This window comes from Stenella coeruleoalba, assembly GCF_951394435.1.
Source record: "Stenella coeruleoalba genome assembly, chromosome: 8".
In the NCBI taxonomy this organism is placed as follows: domain Eukaryota; kingdom Metazoa; phylum Chordata; class Mammalia; order Artiodactyla; family Delphinidae; genus Stenella; species Stenella coeruleoalba.
Genome location: NC_137154.1, coordinates 36,251,752 through 36,267,198, shown reverse-complemented (window position 1 = coordinate 36,267,198; position 15,447 = coordinate 36,251,752). Strand labels below are relative to the sequence as shown.

At 43.7% G+C, this 15,447-nt stretch overlaps 1 protein-coding gene across 9 annotated transcripts in view; it reads left to right on the top strand.

The window, feature by feature from the left end:
- NAV2 (neuron navigator 2) overlaps positions 1 to 15,447 on the top strand; it is an 840,045-nt gene that overhangs the window by 649,523 nt on the left and 175,075 nt on the right. Inside the window, exon 1 of one of the 9 annotated variants that reach the window (XM_079930291.1) lies at positions 15,114 to 15,423. The exons of the other annotated variants lie outside the window; for them this stretch is intronic. The gene's annotated coding sequence lies outside the window, so the exon portion shown is untranslated. Of the gene's footprint in view, positions 1 to 15,113; positions 15,424 to 15,447 lie in introns of those variants that run through there. 9 annotated transcript variants of the gene reach the window in all.

The following is a 15,447-nucleotide window of genomic DNA, read 5'->3' as shown; positions in this document are numbered from 1 at the left end:
CTGCTAACTGACTTAACTAGAGAATATAGTTAGCTAGAATTATCTCTTTTCAGTTATTAAAAGCATTTCTAATTTGTATCTTTGCAGTAACTGACCTAATGATGTTTATCTAATCCTCGTGCACGCATTCAACCACTTAATCAAACATTTACCCTGTATCAGGTACTGGAGAAAAAAAGATGAGTGAAACAGAACCCCTGGCCTCGAGGAATTAATATTCTGAAGCAAGGTCAGCAAACTTTCTCTTAAGTGTCCAGATAGTAAATACTTAGGGCTTTACGGGGCATAGGATCTCTGTTGCAAGTACTCAGTTCTGTCATTGTAGTAAGGAAGCAGCTATAGACAATATGCAAAAGGATGAGCATGGCTGTGTTCCAATAAAGCTTTATTTACAAGGTTGTGGGCATAAACAACAAGGACCTGCTGTTGTAGCACAGAGAATTGTATTCAATATCTTATAATAACCTATAATGGAAAAGAATCTGAAAAAGAATATATATATATATATATATATATATATATATATATATATATATATATATATATGAATCACTTTGCTATACACCTGAAACTAACACAACATTGTAAATTAACTATACTTCAATTTAAAAAAAAAAAAAGATTTGGCCGTCAGGCCCTGGTTTGCTGACCTCTGCCCTAGAGGACATAGGTACTTAGATTGAACTAAGTCTGGACCAGGCAAGGTAAGCACCAAGGGCTAAGGCCTGTGAAGGACAGAGGATGGAGAGATGAGAAGAGGATGAGATGGGCTGTGACCCTCTCAGGAGAAATGGGTTAGGGAGGTGGGAGTGCTGTGCTGGGTGAGGTAAAGGAGAGCAAACCAAGGCCAGGAGGAAGAGAGGCATGGCTCGATGCCGACGCAGGCGGTGGCTGGTGTAACTAGGGATCAGTTGTCCCAGACCTGCACTAAACAGCCCACATACTGGCAAAGACCTTCCGCTCTTGGGAGATCTGATTGAACAGCCTGGATCCCACCTCAGAATTTCTGCGAGTTCCTATGGACTGCTTCCCCCAGCTGCTCTTTTGGAAGGTTGTCTCCATTCCACCCTCACGCTGAACACAGAAACCTATTTCCGTGATGGCTTCCAGGAGAAACCCACTCACAGCCAGCATTTCCAGTTTTTTTTTCACACCTTTATTGGAGTATAATTGCTTTTGGTGTGTTAGTTTCTGTAGCTTTTGTGGCGGTTTAAGGTGATGTCACCGGGAGGGATGTGTTGCACATCACGTGTCCCCTACCTTGCTTGTCCTGCCCACTTCTTTTCCCTCTTTTTCTCTTTTTGATGGGACCAAGCAATTATTTCCTTTATCTTCTGCAAGACATACAGGTTCTCCTAGGACTTCAGCCTCTGGCCCAGGTAGCTTATTAAGGAATTCTCCTAACAGAAACAAGTCTCCCATCGTAACAGAAATTCTGCTGTTCCCATTACCCTAACAGTCGGTGGCTTCCCAGAAAGATGCTACTACCCACTGCTTAGCCCACAACCCACCTCCCACCCCCAACTGCATAGCTTTGGTCCCGGCTCTACTACTTTCTCAAAGGAGAGTGAGGGTGGGGCAGCCCTCTGTAGCCTCCATGTTGGACAGACCTTGGCTTGAATCTCACCTTTGCATTCACCTGCTATGTGTTTTCAGGCCAGTGACTCAGTCTCCCTGAACCTGATTTATTGTTCTGTGAAATAGACTTGACACCGCTCTCCTCGTTGGGTGGTTGTGAAAATTCAGGAAAAGAACCTGCTTGCCAAGCTCGGTCCTAGTTAGTGTGGGGCTAATGCTAGTTGCCTTTTCCTGCCGTCATGTCCTCCTTTAAGTCCCAAATTGGGTGTCTAAGCTTGCAGCTGGGTTTCTTTCACTCATTTATATCTTTGTTATTGCGCCACGTGTCTCTTGATAGAGGAGGTTTAGCCATTTGCCTTGAACTTGTGGCTTCTGGATTGACAGCTGGGAGGGACTTGATCAGTAGTTGGTTTGATAACAGTCGAGACCATCCACTTTGTTTTTGGCTTGTCAGCCAAATTTGGGAAAGAATGAGTGTGGTGTCTACGTGTCTGTTTTTTCCAGCCCGGACTGGGAGGTGACTTGTAAGGATCCTTCACTGCGGAAATAAATTCAGTACGTGTGCTGAATGAAGGGAGTATATGCGTGCTGGGTGAGTGGGGAAGAATAACATTCTGATTGAGTTATGTGTCCCATTTTTCATTATGCCTGGAGGCAATGGCTATGCCCTCAGAACTCCTGGTCGTCATTATTGTCATGAGTGCATTTGGCTGACCAGATTTTACCCTGATCAAGTGGAGAATCTATATATTTTTATTTTAATCATTTGGTTTGGGTGCCTGGACACTTTATTTCCTTTTAATACTTTATAAAGAATTGAGTTCTGAAAGTTCTATGCAGGGGTGACGAACCATGGCTTGAAGGAGACTTCTGGGGCTGCCTCTTGCTCCCAGACTGAGTGAGGTAACCCACTTGCCACCCAGAGTTCCATAAGCATTCTCCTATCACAGTGTTTTCACACTTTGTTGTTACTTCTCCTCTATGGTCTGTCTCACCTATAAGACTTAGGACCCCTTAAAGGCATAGATTTCATATCTATTCCTGTATCTCCAGCACCTGGGAAAGGGCTCAGAAGAGTCAGAAACGTTGGAGGGATGGAATGGGATCTGATGGATGGAGGAACAGACACTACATGTTGTGGTGGTTTTAGGATTCCAAGGAGAAACATCACCAAATAACTTTGAGCCTCAATCATATTCCTGGTTACTGTACCTCCAGAATTCATTATTCAAGATGACAAAGATCCCCTGGAACAACATTTAATAAGCTTTGGCATGTGTAAGTGTGCGCTAAAACCTCCAAGCTGGTTCCTGAGCGTGCCTGGTTTCCACATTATATCTCATAGCCCTGCACACGGGTGAGAAGCTTCTTGACTGCTTTTCACCGTCATTCATGTAAAGAGCCCTTTGAGTCTTACAGAAACAGAGCAGATGTTGCCAGGAGTGTCTGAGTCATCACGGCAGACAGTGAGAGCTGTGTATTATCTGGGCTGCCTCCAGTGAGCCTGGTGAGGTGGACAAGGCACACAGGCCAAAGCCTGACTTGCACGGGGCCCTGGTTCACAGAGGAACAGAGGGAGCTTGCCAGCGATCTGCAGTCAGCCTGGATGGGGCCGTGGGAAGCGTCTTACAATCCGTGGGCACTTTGGAACGCACGGGGCCCCAAGAAGCGCAGCTTTTTCTCCCTCTATAAAATCGGGTCAGGGAGAGCGTTTAGGGTACCCCCTGGCCCCATTCTGCTTGTGGGACAATTCCACCAGGACTGGGTACAGCTATCCTTTGCTTTAAGAAAGCCCAATGTTAGTGGGGGGATGAAAGTGAGTCTGTATGCAGATACTTTTGCAAAATGCTCTCCCATCATTGCTCCTTTGCTCCTTATAGTGAAGGAAGAGAGCTTCGGTCACCGTCTCCGTTTAGTGAAGTGCATGGGTTAAGAGCATGGACTTTGGTGTTCAGATTCTTGCTCTGTTGCTTCCCAGCCATGACCTTGGGCAAGTTGCTAACATCTCTGAGCTGCAGTAAACCCACTTCGTGAGATATGAGTGAATGAATGAAATCATTAATTAAATGAATTCAGTAAATGAAATTATTTAGTGTGCTTTGCACAGTACCTGGCACTGGTTAGCACTCAGTAAATGGTAGTTAGGGATGTTAGTTTTAGTTTTACTTATGAATAAGCTGGAGTTCAACTAAACTAAATGACTAGGTCAAGGTTACCGGGCTATTAAGTTGGACTTGCCCCCATCCACAGAGTCCTGTGTTTGCACGATGCTTAGGGTGGTGTGAGTTGCACAGAGCAGAGTAAAACAATGACCTTGCCGTTCTCTCCACCTCCTCATGATTCTCTGGTTTTTAAAAGATGTCTTAGCTTTACAACAGAGTTATTAGATTGCTCTAAATGAGTGCTTCACTTGCAAAAACTCAATCTACCCCCAACTTGTCACAGCCAGGCCTGTTGTATAAAACAAAACAGACACTTGAAGGAAATTGCTTCCCGATTTGGATGAATAAGGCTGATGAGCCGTCTTTAGGGACATTTTCTACCTCGGCATATGTCTTTTTTTTTTTTTTTCCAGAAGAAAAATTCTGTTTTTCCATTAAGGAGACAACTGTCAGGTGAAAAGGCTCAGAAGTCTGGTAGAGCTGGGTGTAGATCAGTGACGGTCACGAAGCCCCGGAATTATTTGATCTATCTGATACCACGTGTCTGCATACTTGGCAGAATCAGGATAAATGACTGCTTTTTTTCCCTCCTGTTCCTGCACTTTTGGCATAATACAATCATAGATAGTGAATAATAGTCCAATTCAGCTCTCAGTTTCTGCATTGATTCCCCTGGAGAAATACAATAAGTTAGTTCTTTGGTTGGCTGCCGATTTTGATTGGCAGAAAAAATAACAGCAGAAAGATTGCATTTTGCCAGCATCCTAAATTCTGAAGAACAAAAAGCCATACTTAAGTTATTGCCCGGCTGTTTGACATCCCCATTTTTTAAGAAGAGTCTCCTGGAGAGAAAAATTCTCTTTTTCCTCCTGGAAGGAGTTAAAGGTCAGAGACTTTCACTGTAGCATCTCTGAAAGCTGTTGATGGAAGACTTGGTGAAAATACCGTTATCTTGTACCAAAGGAGCACGTACTTTGAGAGTCCAGTTTAGGGTCTCGTCTTCAGGCGGGTAGACTGGGAGTGTAGCTGAAATGTAGACTTTGAAATAAAGTTGCCTGGCACTAATCTGTTTGATCTCGAGGCACCTAAAGCCTCATGCCTCAGTTTCCTCATACCTATCTCATTGGATTTTTAATGCAAAAGAAAAAAGTCAATACAATGAAAGTGCTTCCTAGCACAGTGTCTGCACAAAGTGCAGGCTCTGTCAGTGTTGACTGTTGTTCTTATTAATATAGGATTATTAACGTTGTTACAGGTTTTTTTTTCCCATGGAAACCTTTTATCAAATAAAATCTTACTTGTAAAGAGAGCTGCTCTGGTAGAAGTGGAGCAGAGAACATATAAAAGCAGGTTGGGTCAACTCCCCTTTTCCACAATTGCTGCGAACACTCCCTTCCCCACCTCACCCCGCCTCCTTGGCCGTGGAGCCCAGGGAGCTCCCACCTTCCAGTGCTGTCGTGGGCCCTTGACCTCTCGCTGTCCGCAGAGCAGCCCTGAGTCATGGGCCTGCCCTGACAGGTGTTGCTTTAATCCTTTTTGATGGTTCACTGTCAGTGGGTGAAAAAAATCAAAGGGAAAGGAAGACACCTCAGGAGGAAGGTTTCTTCCACTTTCACCTTTTCCCAGATCCTCTCTTCTCCAAGCTGAATGTCTCCTTCATTTCAGCCACTCCTTGCTGAGAATAGTTTACGGTCACCCTCAGATTCTAGTCCTTATCCTGGGCAAGTTAAAGATTTCTCAGCAGGACTTCCCTGGTAGCGCAGTGGTTAAGAATTCACCTGCCAGTGCAGGGGACACGGGTTCGAGCCCTGGTCCGGGAAGATCCCACATGCCGCGGAGCAACTAAGCCCGTGTGCCACAACTACTGAGCCTGTGCTCTAGAGCCGGCGAGCCACAACTACTGAGCCCACGTGCCACAACTACTGAAGCCCGCATGCCTAGAGCTCGTGCTCCGCAACAAGAGAAGCCACCGCAATAAGCCTGCACACCGCAATGAAGAGTAACCCCTGCTCGCCACAACTAGAGAAAGCCGGCTTGCAGCAGTGAAGACCCAATGCAGCCATAAATAAATAAGTAAATAGCTAGGTAGGTAGGTAGGTAGGTAGATAGATAGATAGATAGATAGATAGATGTTCTCAGCATGTTGTAGTAAGACACGAATTCTTTAACACCTGGATGACAGTCACCTGGGGAGCTAGTCAGACCTCCAGCTGCTTGGCTTCATCCCCAGAGATTCTGAACTGGGAGGTTGGGGGGTAGGGCCAGCAAAGCTACTTTATTTAACAAGCCCCAGTGTCCTAGGTTCGGTAACAGCTGTGCCGGTTACTGATTGGGAGACCTTGGAGAAGTCATTACCTGCCCAAGGATCTGTTCCCTTTTGAGGAAATGAGTGACTTAAAGTAGAGGATCTCTAAGAAGCCTTTCCAGGTCCAAAATTCTAAAGATTTCACCATTCTAGCTCTGGTCTGAGCTGTGCACAACAGGGCAAGATCCTTACCTCCCTTCTTCTAAATGTCATTCCTGTGTTCATACAGTCCAAGGTCACATCAGTTTTCATGGCTGCCGTGTGTCAGGACTGAGTCACAGTGAGCCTGCTGATAGAAATCTTTTATAGACATCCCCCTGCACAGCCATGACTGCTGCTTCCTGTTTTCATGTAGCTTTTTGGCTTTAGTACAGAGCCTTATTCTAATCCTTTTGAAATGAAAGGGAACAGGTACATATTAAGGATATTTAGTGTTCAAAATGCAGATCATGAAAGCATTCCACAATCTCCAACTTCCCAGGGGAAAAAAAGGTGCATCTTCTTCCTTCTCCTTTGTGTAGCTCTCCTGATTAGTGACTATTACCTGTTAGACAGCAGTCTTACCTGCCTTTGGTTACATTCCCATTTTCTGCCCCCCTCCATTAGGACAGTTTATCAGAATGCATCCTATGATAGGCTGTTTCCTTAAGCTATCCCATAAAATCAATTCTATGGCAAAAAATAGGTTTGGGATTCATACTATCCCATTATCATTTTGGATATTCCCAGCGCAAGTGAGCATGTTAAAGGCTCTGAGAAGTCCTGCAGGCAAGAAAACTGACTACCCTTTAGTCCTCTGTTTTCTAAACCTACCTGAGCCTGGAACCCCTTCTCTCTGTTACTGCCTGTTTGTGTTGTCTAATAGAAGGCATTCTTTTTTAACACTGGTTTGGAAGCTCGTATTTTGGAGTGCCCATCCCTTGCCCAAAGAGAAAACAAGAAGACTGGGCTGGTATCTTAGGCGAAGAGAGTCTATAGCATTCCTTAACCAGCTCCATCTTAGGAGGATGTATTTATAATAGTGTACAACCATTGCACTCTGCCAAAGAGCTGTTAGCTGTGGACAGTGACCTCCTGCGAGAATGAGATTTGCCCCCCTTTAAAGTGTTTATCATTTCTGTGAAATTTCATACACTCTTGAAGCAAGGGAGAAAGTTTTCTACAGCCAGTTTTGTACTTATAGCCATATATGGTACAAGATAGAGAAATGGCTTGACCAGTTAAAACAAAAACTTTCTCTTCAAACATATTGCTTGGGATTTTGAACAAGTGAGTTCAAGAGAGAGGAAAGAGTTGTTTGGGCGGCGATAAGCCTTCAAGAAATGAAAGATGAAGAATGGGACTGCTTTTTGTTGTTAAAGGTATCTTCCTTCAGGTGTCAGCAGTCAAATGATTTGTCTCCTTACCCAACAGAGTGGGAGCACTTACCAATATGTATAGGACACTTTTTGATGTAAAGGGTGTATGGGAGGGACAGAGGGAAAGATTTTCAGAATTCTCTTTCTAAGGTGTTATTACCAGGTCAGCCATAAGCCCGGCTGTATACTAATATTTCAGGCAAGTTAACGTTTGTTTAGTTCCCCCAGTTCTTTATGGCATTGAGTAGGATTGGAAAATGTACCTTGTAAAGCTGGAGAAAATGTAGTGACAACTATGTAGGAAAATGGTACTCTCTTCTTTTACTGCCTTTTAGCTCCATTTAGAGCAACAAATGACCTCATTACCCATAGTTTCACTTGGTTTTATCCAAAATAAGCCACGGAAGAGAAAGAATTACCATGAAATTACATTCCGCACATTCATTTTTGGCCACGCCCTCATAAGGTACTGGCGTGTTTATACGTAATCTTTTTGATGACGCAGTATAGCAAAATTCTCACCGTTCATAGCAGGAAACGCATTAAAAGCATCACCAAGGATTCTAGTCTTCTGAGTTCACTTAGTTGTAAAGAGAACAACTGGCACGATTAGCCAAGAGGGATAAGCTAGGCATACCTGATTTTAATTTTGAGCCATATGGAGGGATCCAGTGTGGGTAATAGTTGTTCTTTGTTTATTGATTTCTGGGCACCTGTCAGTACATCACTTTCACTAAGAGAAATGAGCCAGTCTTGAAAGGACAAAGGCATGGATTTCCAACAAGCATTTCTGGGACCTAGTGCATCAGCCATTCTTGTGAGTAAGCTAAGTGTGACCACTAACTACAACGCAGGGCAGCAAATATCAGGACCCCAGAGAAGGCCTGGCAGAGGCTTCCGTCTCTTTAGATGGAAAGAGATGGCTTCTGGTTTGGGGGTTCGGGAGGTTTCCTGGAAGAAACGGCATGAAAGGTAGACTGGCGGGGGGTGAAAGTCAGGTAGGGATGTGAGGCAATGAGGGGGGCGAGGAAGCATCCAGTCGGAAGAAACAGCTTGACCAAAGAGTCAGTGATGGCCAGTTTAAGGAAGAAAAAGTCTAGTGGTGTCATTTGCTTCCCTGCTTAAGTTTCTTAAAAAGGATCACTATTCCTTTGAAGCAGACATTTTTTCAAGCTAGAATAAAATCATACAATAAATTAATATTCGAAACTATGTAATTTCATGTGATTCATTAACATCAAAGATAAACTTCAGTTTAACAAACATCTATTGAGCCCTTATTGTGTGCCAGACCCTGTGCTAAGCACTGGAAATAAAGTAGTAAACGCCTCACCCGTTTGGGCTGTGGTGGTCAGAATTCGTTTACTTGCAGCCAAATACAATCTTTTTCTTTTTTTTCATTGTGAACATTCCTCCCTTCCCCCAGCCCATGGCAACCACCCTTCTACTTTCTGTCTCTATGAATTTGATTACTCAAGGGACCGCTTATAAGTGGAATCAAACAATATTTGCCTTTCATGGCTGGCTTGTTTCACTTAACATAATGTCTTCAAGGCTCATCCATATTGTAGCAAGTGTCAGAATTTCCTTCCTTTTGAAGGCTGAATTAGTACTCCATTGTGTGTGCGTGCGGGTGTATGTTTGTGTGTGTGTGTATACGTATATATACACCACACTCAGCTTATTCATTCATTTATCCGAACTATGTCTATTGTTTAACCATTGATGGACACTTGGGTTGCTTCCACCTTTTGGCTATTGTGAATATTGTTGCTATGAACATGGGTGTACAAATATCTGTTCAAGTCCCTGCTTTCACTTCTTTCGGGTATATACCCAGGAGTGGAATTGATAGATCATATTCTATGTTTAATCTTTTGAGGAATTGCCATTCTGTTTTCCACAATGGCTGCACAATCTTCTATTCCCACAGTAGTACACAAAGGTTCCAGTTTCTCCACATCCTCACAAACACTTGTCATTTTCTGTTTTGTTTTGTTTTTAATAATATCCATCCTAATTTGTATGAAGTGGTATCTCATTGTGGTTTTTGATTTGCATTCCCTGGTGAGTAGAGACGTTGAATGTCTTTCTGTGTGTGTATTGGTCATTTGTATATCTTCTTTGGAGAAATGTCTATTCAAGTCCTTTACCCATTTTTCAATCAGGTTGTTGTTGAGTTATATGAGTTCTTTATATGTTCTAGATATCAAGTCCTTATCAGATGTATGACTTGCAAGTATTATCTTCCATAGGTTGTTTTTTCATTCTGTTGATTATGTCCTTTGATGTACAAGTTTTTAACTTTGATGAAGTCCAGCTTACCTTTTTTTTTTTTTTTTGCTCATGCTTTTTGTGTCATATCCAAGAAATCATTTCCAAACCCAGTGTCATGAAGTTTTTGCCCTGTGTTTTCTTGTTAGAGTTTTATAGTTTTAACTCTTACATTTAGGTCTTTGATCCATCTTGGGTTCATTTTTGTATGATATAAGGTAAGAATCCAACTTCATTTTTTTGCACATGGATATCCAGTTTTCCCAGCACATTTGTTGAAAAGACCATCTTTACCCCACTGAATATTCTTGAAAATTATTTGACCATATATGCAAAGGTTTATATCTGGCCTCTCTGATTCATTGATCTATATGACTGTCTTTGCCAGCATCACAATGATTTGATTACCGTAGCTTTGTAGTAAGTTTTGAATCAGGAAGTATGAGACCTCCAAACTTGTTCTTTTTCAAGATTGTTTTGGCTATTCAGAGTCCCTTGAGATTCCATCTAAATTTTTGTATGGATTTTTCTATTTCAACAAAAACATCATTGGGATTTTGATAGGGACTGACTTAACAGAACAACTTTAAAGAAAATATTTGTTTATATAAATCATCATTCTTATTCTAACTTGGATGTTTTAGGAGCCTATGGAGTTGTAGACACAAAATGATCCTTAGAGAATATGAATCCAAAGCCCAGCTCCCTCTACACCATGCCCTTTCCCTTTTTGTACACTTTTCTTGGTACTTCTCCTGACCCCCCCCTCTCCATCTTTCTGTACCTCCAAGGATCCTCTCAAAGAAGGAGTTGGAGAGAAACTATGTTTAAGCCCATGCCCTCAATTTTAGACATTGATCACAGCAGTGTTGAGAAGGCGCCTCGGGCCAGGCTCCAGGCATCCTGAAGAACCACTAAGTGGATTGAGTGAGGTTCATTTCTGTGCCCCTCTGTGGTCCGGTGGCTAACATGGTTGTAAAGAAACTGACCTGAGTAACTCTGGAAACAATCTCCAGCCCATATGGCTAGAGTCCATGCACTTACAAAAAAACCCGAAAAACTGGTTTCAATTGTCCGAACAAATTTGAATGCTCAAGATTGATACCTTGACAAATTATAGGAAATTGTGAACCTTTTATCAGGCCTTTTCCTGAAGGTGATGGAGAGGATTTAGGCAAGAACCATCCCCAGGGCAGGTCTAAAATCACAGTAGGGTGACTGGAGCTGAGATCAGCTGGTCTCACTGCCTGGGTGCCTGCTGCCATCCGGACCAGACCACCAATGTCTCCCTAAGTAAGAAGCTGGGGACAGAAGGGGCCGGGGACCAGTGTTGGCCCTCTTGAAAGGAGAGAGGAAGAAATGCTTATTTATCTGCCTTGGACAGTATTTCCATTTAGAAAGTATTTTGGTTACTGTCAAGGAAGGTTGAGGCTGGTTGCCAGAAAAAACAAACCTTTCCCCTCCCCACAGGAGGATTAATGCTCTCCCTAAACTCTTTAAAAAAAAAAAAAAAAGCCTTTTCTCTTCTTCAAAGGCCTCCTGTTTCTGCAGTATTTCAAATGAGACTTTTCCTTTTTGCGATGGTTTGTCAGTTGGTGGTGGGTGAACCTGGTGAGCTGGCCTTTTAAAGCTGAGATGTTCAGGCTGCAGGGTGTGGTCCACTGGCGGGTCGTTAAATCTGTTCAGGGCCTCTGTGATCAGCATTTTAAAAACTGGACTAGGGCAAAATATACCGGTGTCTATTACATACAGTGAGTCTTGATATTTTTAATTTTACATATAGATATTTGGGATGTTTATTGGGCATGATGTAACGTGTTATTCTTACTATGTTTAGTAGTCCGAAACTTAAGACCGTTATTCTTAAAATTACCTTTGGCTAAACAAAGGCCTGGTCATGTTCCCAGATCTGGGCAGTTCTCAGCAAAATGTCTTGCTAAACAAATACATATAAATAAATAAAGCTATAAAAGTAGCTATTTCAGATTAGTTTTTGAACCTAGTCCTTATTTGGGCCTTCTGATTTAATTTCTCTTTGGTTGATTGCATTTTCCAAAAGAATAAATTGAGTATAAAACAGGTAGTTTTAAAATACTTATGTATTTTACATATAAAATGAGTATTTCTGATTTAATGGAACAGTGTTTCCCCAACTTTAGTCTTTCACAAACTTTCTGCGTGATTTTTGCCACATTGGTGAACTGCTTGTGTTTTTAATTGTTTCGTATTTTCCTTAAATCAACTCAAATTAAATCTATATCTACTATCTATGAAACTGTTGATTTATATATGGGCTACTTACCTTTTCTGATATGCAATAAAATAAATACGTAACTTTTAAAATATAAAAATGTTTATCCACGTGCCATCAGAAATGTTCATCTCACCTCTTTACCCCATATACCATTATTGGGAGAACACTGGTAGTCAGAACATTTCTTTTGTGCTTTCCTCCTTTTGCTTTCTCAGATTCCTTTGTTCCAACAAAGGTTCCTATACCTGAGAAAAGAAACTAGAGCTGTTAGTTATTAGAGAGAGCAGTGTTCTTAATTTTAAAGAACTCCCCCTACCCTCCCTCCCACACATTTACTTTCATAGGATACTAGCATTTTAGAATTCACTGGCAGCTCATTCAAGGTTGAGTATACCTTGACCCAGCCAGTTTTCTGCACTTATTGGTAAGCATCTTAAGAGAACCATGGAGGGGGAATGATTGACATTAAAGAAACACCTGTATGTCGCAGCACAGGGAAACTCACTTGTTTAGCGAGTGAACTTAGTTGCGTTCTTGGGACCCAGCCTCATAGGGTCTCTTGGAGACTCGCTGAGATTTGAATGGAAACAGAGCTGGAACAAAGCTTATCCTCTTTCTTACAAATGGGGCGACAGAGGCCCAGAGGGGCAAAGTGGTATACCTGGGGTCACACCTTCAGCTGGTGTAAAACTTGAGGCTTGGCCTGCCTCCCCACATCCCTCCTGCATTTATCTCACTATCTCAGAAGCCTGGTAAGGAAAGTCTCATGCTGGGAATCACAGAAGCCTTGTATTAGAAATGGCTACTTTCCACTTCAACCAAGATCTGAGATCACTGATGCGATACCCTAGGGATGAGAGAAACATGTCAAGTTCACCTGGACAAGACCACTCATGACCTGGAGCCCCTTCCCTGTTAAGGGGTTTTCTGGCTATGACATAATGTCAGAGTATTGATGATCTGATTCTCAGGTGCCCTGTAGCCCTACTCAGGGAACTTCTGTTCTAGAAACCAAATTCAGAATCATCCTCCAGGAAGACTCTTACAGCTGTAATGAGTAGCCTTGAAATGTCCCCATGATCCTGTAACCAGGGGAGCCCAGGCAAAATGCCAAGCAGAAATTCTGAAGCTCTAAGTCCTGATCCTGAGTTTGCACTGAAACGTTTTAATAAAACCCTAATGACTAATCACAAATTTTGAGTCTCTCTTACCTTCAATGTGACTTGCAAAGGTCAAACCTACCAACCAACTGTTCAGAAACCATTTACTACTTTCTATGCTCTGGCAGGCTTTGGGACACAAGGGTGAATGGGAGTGGGGGTCATCTCTGCCCTGGAGGAATCTACAAACCAGTGGAATAACAATGAAGCTTTCCCAGACTCCCTGGGGAGAATTAGGAGATCCCAATGCTTGGGTCTCCTGGGACCATGTACAGCCCTCTAGAGCCTTGACATTGTTTCTGTGCTCTGTTTGGAGGTCCGCTGCCCCTTTGGGCAGTGAGTTCCTAGAGGGCAGGGTCATATCTTACTCAACTCTGTATTCCCAGTGCCTGGTATAAGTAGGTGGCCCTCCAAATGCTTTTATAAAAAGGGAGGTATGGACAGTGTCCTGGGAAAACAGAGCAGGGAGAAATACCAGGTGATGTGATGCAAACCAGAGGGTTTGCATCATTCAGCTCGAGGGTCTCAGGTAGCTTGACAAAGGAGGAAGGCATTTGAGCTGGGGTTTGCAAGACAGGGAGAAGTTTCTGGGAGCTGTTTGGGGAATGGCCTGAGGAGCGCCTGTGTGTCCACCATGGCTACACTGCGTGGGCTCCTTCCCTGCACGTGGCACCTTCCCTAAAGGAGACACACATCTTTGGTTGGTCTGCACATTTCTCTTAGACAAGCCAGCCATCTGTTTAGCTCTGGATCTGTCCTTAGCTAGTTAGTAACAACTGATTTCTAGCTGTGTGTGTTAAGGTTTAAAAACACACAGAAACGCTAGGCAGGGGCATTTCTTGTCCAGAGAATTTCAGGCGAGCTTTTTAAGAGTTCCAAGGAATGTGTGGGAGCAGAGCAGTGACACTGATCCGTGTACGTCTGCTCAGTAGGGAGTACGCCTGAAACTTCTTTAGGAACGAGGGGCGTACCTCTGGTCGTGATTTGTTGCAGCTCCTGTAAGCACATTGCCCCCAGAGCCCCTTTTTCTTTAGGGCTTCTCTGCTACCAAATGATAAGATGTACTTATTAATTACATCAGTTATCATCTGTTCCTCGCTGCCAGAGCGTAACCTCCGTGAAAGCAGGGGTCTTGGGGCATCTGTGACAACTGTCACTGAGGCATCCCAAGTGCCTAGACAATGTGTGGCATATACTAGGCACTCACTGAATATTGATACGAATGAGTATATTGAATGAACGAATGAATGAATACTTCTGCCCCAGATCCGAGCCCAAGTAAAGGGAAGGACAGCTGTCCTGAGAGAGTGGAACTCGGGACTGGAGGGTCACCAGTATTTCCTCCAGGGCGCTGGCCTCTGTGGCATAGGCTGGCTCCTTTCCAGTGGCTGGGCTGGTTTGTCCCCCACAGTGGATATCGTGAATATACCCAAGCAATACAAAAGGCGATGCCCCGGAAGTACTCTAGTCATTTACGTGGCTGTTGTTTAGATGTGTTCTTTATCACAGGAGGTAGCTGTGATGCAGTCCCAAAGAACGCTGTGTCAGGAGACCTGGGTCCAAAGCCCAGATTTGTCCATTTCCAGCGAGGTGACTGAGGAGTAGTCATTTGCCCTCTCTGAGCCTTAGTCTTGTCAAACGGGGGCGGTAACCCCCTTCACAACGTGCCTAGCACTGCACCTTGTGACACCCGGGAAGCCCTCCATGAGCAGCGTCGCACCCGAGGAGACCCTCTGAAAGGCCAGTAGTGTGGGTGGGTTCTGCGAGCCTGTTTCCCAGGCAGTCCCTGGCTCTCCCCAGGAAAGGATCCAGCAACGCCCCTTGAGTTTTGTGAGGGAGGATCGTGCAGCAGCCCCTACTCCAAACCCAAATCCCCAGTAAGTCAGGAAGATGTATGTGTTTTAAAACATTGGGAGGTCTGCGTTGGATCACCCTGGAGCCGTGGCTTCCCGGAGCAGCTGAGAGTGAAGGGAAGCAGTTCCTCTGCCGGGAGCTCTCCCGGCTCGTGTCCCACAAGGGGCTGCCTTCACTCGGCTTTGGCGGCCGTTGACTTTTAAATCATAAAAAGCCGCTCTGTATACAGTTTACTCTGTTGCTAGAAGGCGGCAGAACATAGGTATTTAAAAAGGGAAAAAAAAAAAAAAAAAGAAAGCAGAAGAAGCAGCCGTTAATCCCGCCAGGCTTCTGGGCACTGGAGCAGTTGCGGATGACAAAAGTTAATTAGAAACATGAGCAGTTTAACCGAAAACACTTGTGACAATTGGAAGGACAGCCTTTCGGGCTGGAGAAGTTTTCCTAGGGAAGCGTTGCGGAAGAAAGTGGCTGCCGCTGGGTAAGTCATGTCATCGTGACTCTG